Here is a 5,000-nt window from a genome sequence, read left to right as displayed (position 1 = left end):
AGGGGGCTTTAGTGGCTGTGGGGGCTTTAGTGGCTGTGGTGAAGAAGAGGTTATTGTGTCTTTAGTCTTCACGTGGAAGTAGGCTGTAGTGGCGTACGGGGGACTTTAATGGCTGTGGAGTCTTTGTGGCTTTGGTGAAGAAGCCAAAGACTTTTACGATAAAGTTCTGACAGATTATTTCCTTTTTTTTCAAAATTTCTTAACTGATGAAAATCGAAAAAAGTGTCTTTAGTCTTTATGCTGAAGTAGGCTGTGGGGTCTTTGGTGGTGTACGGGGGGCTTTAGTGGTTGTGGGGCTTTGGTGGCTGTGGTGAAGAACCCAAAAATTATACGAAAAGGTTCTGACAGACTTTTTTTTTCAAAATTTCTTAACTGATGAAAATCGAAAAAAGTGTCTTTAGTCTTCATGAGGAAGTAGGCTGTGGGGGCTGTGGTGGCGTACGGGGGGCTTTAGTGGGTGTGGGGGCTTTGGTGGCTGTGGTGAAGAAGCCAAAGTCTTTTACGAAGAGGTTCTGACAGACTCTTTCCTTTTTTTATTTTCAAAATTTCTTAACTGATGAAAATCGAAAAAAGTGTCTTTAGTCTTTATGCTGAAGTAGGCTGTGGGGGCTGTGGTGGCCTACGGGGGGCTTTAGTTGTTGTGGGGGCTTTAGTAGTTGTGGGGGCTTTGGTGGCTGTGGTGAAGAAGCCAAAGACTTTTACGAAGAGGTTCTGACAGACTCTTCTTTTTTTCAAAATTTCTTAACTGATGAAAATTAAAAAAAGTGTTTTTAGCCTTCATGCGGAAGTAGGCTGTGGGGGCTGTGGTGGCGTACGGGGGGGGGCTTTAGTGGCTGTGTCTAACGAGAAGGAAAGCAAAAATAATCAAATATATTATTTTTCTTAAATTTTCTTCACGGCTGTAAGACTGTTTCTACATTTCGGTAATATACGATAAGAGTATAAATAAATAGAAATTATTAAGAATTAAATGAAAAACAAAAAAGAATAATAAATAATTAAATTAAGAATAGAATAAATGAATGAATAAATAATTAATTAAATAACTCGATAAATATAATAAAAATTAAATAAGTTTACTAAGGAAAATGAAAATAATTAAAGAACAAACAAATAAATAGATGATGAGTAAATGATAAATAATAACAATAGATTTTGATAAATGATAAAAAATAGATAAAAAAAATCATAACCCAATTAGTGCCCACTCTTACAGATGAATGAAATCAGCTGATTGACAACGTTGTAGATAATTTATTTAAATCAAAATCGAATTGGTTGATAAAAAAGTTGAACTGGAATCAAGTTTAAAGTGAAATGTTTTTGGTTGAAAATGTTCGTTTTTTTTTCACTCTAAAAAGAAATTTATATCTGACCTTTTTTCTTTTTAGTAACTGGAGGATCAAGAATACCGCTGCAGAGTCCCAATGAAGGCCAAAATATCATGATAGGATGTAATGTCGCTAGAGGACGAAATGTCACATTAGGATGTAATGTCATAGGACAAAATGTCGCAATGGGATGTAATGAGAGTGGAGGACAAAAGATCACGATGGGAAGTGATGATAGTGGAGAACAAAATATCACGATAGGATGTAATGATAATGGAGGAGAAAATATCACGGTAGGATGGACAAAATATAATTTTAGAAAGGGATACCGGACAGAATGTCAATGAAGGCCAAAATATCAAGATAGGATGTAATGTCAGTGGAAGACAAAAGATCACGATGGGATGTAATTATAGTGGAGGAAAAATTATCATGTACTTTAATGCTCGTAGTATTAGGAAAAAAATTCAAGAAATACAGGCGTATGTCAAAAGCGAAAATCCCGATATGATAGGAATAACTGAGACATGGTTAAATGGTACAGAGTTCGAAGCTGAATTTAATATTGCGGGATTTAAACACTTTCATCAGGATAGAAACCACAAGAAAGGTGGGGGTGTTCTATTGTACGTTAAAAACAATGTTCATGCTTGTGTTTTAGAGAAAGTGAAACAGGATGCATATGATAGTTTGTGGGTTGAGTTAACCCAAACAAATGGACAAAAAATGAATATAGGTGTAATATATAGGCCAAAGACATTATCATTAGCAGACGACCAACTGTTATTTCAAGAACTGTCTAGTTTCTGCAACCGGGATTTATTGATAATGGGTGATTTCAATTTTACTGACATTGATTGGATGACCCTTGAACATGGCCATATAGGTAGTCGCTTGATTGATTTTCTTGGTGACAATTACTTAATTCAGCATGTAAAAGAGCCCACAAGATATGGAAACTTACTCGATCTTTTGATCACTAGCCGCGAAAGCATGGTAACTGATGTAGAAGTCGGTGAATCTGTTGCAAATAGCGATCACAACTTAGTTTGATTCAAACTCCTAAACAATTTTAGAATAGATACTTGTGTTTCTAAAATACCCGATTTCAGTAAAGCTCAGTTCATAGGACTACGTCAGGAGCTTCAGCTTACAGATTGGGAGGCAAAATTAAACGAAAGACCTGTAGATCAGATGTGGGAAATATTTCAAAATACGCTCACTAAGATGATTCAAACTTACATTCCTTTTAAGGACAGACGTCCCCCAAATCAGGCTCGCCCAAAGTGGCTCGACAAAGAAACTGAAAAAAGTATTGCTAAAAAGAGACAGGCTTATAAGAAATATAAGTGCTCGGGTGCATCTAATGACTATGAAAATTATGTATCAATACAGAGAGATTTAAAAAAGACAATAAGGAAAAGAAAACGACAATACGAAATGAACATCGCTGATAAATCCAAAGAGAATCCCAAAGAATTCTATAGTTACATTAGAGATAAAAAGGTTGTTAGGAATCACATTGGTCCACTATTATCTGCTGACGGTCAACTTGAATATTCAAATGAAGGAATGTGTAATATCTTAAACAATTATTTTAGCTCGGTATTCGTAAACGAAACACCTCAAAGTGAATTCCAAACTGAAACCTGTGAAAAGTCTGGGGTAAACTTACTCACTACGGTAAATATAACAAAAGAAAAAATTAAAAGATGTATAAACAAACTCAAAGTTAATAAAACACCAGGGCCTGACGGTTGGCATCCAAGAATCTTGAAGGAAATGAAAAATGAGATTGTTGTTCCACTAGAAATTATTTTCAAGAAATCCATCATATCTGGAGATGTCCCAAGAGAATGGAAGCTAGCTAACGTTACTCCCATATTCAAAAAAGGTGACAAAAAGAAACCAAATAACTATAGGCCAATAAGTTTGACTTCAATCGTAGGAAAAATAATGGAAACTATCATCAGAGATGCTATCGAACATCATTTAGAAAGTAACCGTTTGATAAATGATAGCCAGCATGGTTTCAGACGGAAACGTTCTTGCGTGACTAACTTACTCGAATTCTACAACACAGTTATCTCGAATTATGACAAAAGAAACAATATAGATTTAATATATCTAGACTTTGCAAAAGCTTTTGATACCGTTCCACACGAAAGACTACTTACTAAATTAGCTTTGCATGGAATAAGTGGTAGCCTATTAGGTTGGACTAGTAATTAGTTGAATGGTCGAAAACAGAGAGTTGTTTTAAATGGAAAAACTTCTGGATGGAAAAGTGTTGCAAGTGGAGTTCCTCAGGGTTCCGTTCTTGGGCCACTTCTATTCATAGTATATATAAATGATATAGACCATGGACTAAAATCTACTGTTTCCAAATTTGCTGATGATACAAAACTGTGCGGAGTGGCAAATGATCACTCAAACCAATTAGATATTCAAGTAGATTTAGATCAATTACAGCAATGGTCTGAAAAGTGGCTAATGAAATTTAACACAAGTAAATACATAGGTAAAAATAACAGTAAGTACGATTACAAGTTATTTGGTAATTCGTTAACAAAAGTTGATAGTGAAAAAGATCTCGTCGTAATTATCAGTAACGACGTCAAATCATCCAAGCAGTGCAATGTAGTTAAGTTCGAAGCTTTAAGAATCAGTTAGATAAATACCTAAGTAAGATGCTGTAATTATAATTTATCTTATATTATTTGTTTTTGTTTTGTTATCATTTGTCTGTCTGATTTTCATTTATTATTAGTTATATGTCAATTTATTATTATTTACTATTTACCTGTTTGTTTATTATTTAACTATACCTATGCATTTATTTATGTATTTTATTTGTTATTTACATTATTATAGTTTTTATTTATTGTTTTATTATTAATATGATTTTTTTTTTTTCGCATCCGACCTAGATATGGATCAAAAGGTCTCCTGTCGGCATGCTCCGCCTTTGTGATCCTTTGTGATATATATATGTATATATATATACATATATATATACATATATATATATATACATATATATATATATAATATATATATATAGTGTGTGTGTGTGCACGTGTACAGTATATGTTTATATATTATGTATATATATTGTTTTGTGACTCAATGTGGGTGTTCCATATCACATCACATGTTTCCACATAACACATGACACTAATGTCCGAGTACCCACTGCGTCACGTCACAGGGAATGAAACGAGTTATGAATCCCACGTGACGTCATCCTTCCTCCACGTGACGTCACATGACGTCATGCTGTGTGACGCGGGAAGGGTTGACGGACGAGCGAGTGACCCCGACGTGACACAGCGTCATGTCACGTGTGGGGGTCCGAAGTGTCACGTTGTGTTACGTGGTGGGTGGTTTTGTCACGTGACGGATGGTGATGACGTAGGTGTGTGTGTGTATGCATCTGTGTATAATATTCAGCTCTTGTTTTTCTGTGGGTCTGTATGTACGTTTATGTGCGTTACATGTATGTGTGTGTGTGTGTGTGTGTGTGTGTGTGCTTGTATTCGCGTAACTACGTGCATGCATATGCATATGTTTATCTGTATTTGTATATGCATTTCTATGTATTTATTTTTATTTTTATTTGATTGCCTTTTTATTTATGTTTATATATTCATTTTTATTTGATTACAT

The sequence above is a fragment of the Oratosquilla oratoria genome, chromosome 8 (genome assembly GCF_046742065.1).
Source record: "Oratosquilla oratoria isolate Oo_2021 chromosome 8, ASM4674206v1, whole genome shotgun sequence".
Taxonomy (NCBI): domain Eukaryota; kingdom Metazoa; phylum Arthropoda; class Malacostraca; order Stomatopoda; family Squillidae; genus Oratosquilla; species Oratosquilla oratoria.
Note: the sequence above shows the minus strand (reverse complement) of the source record.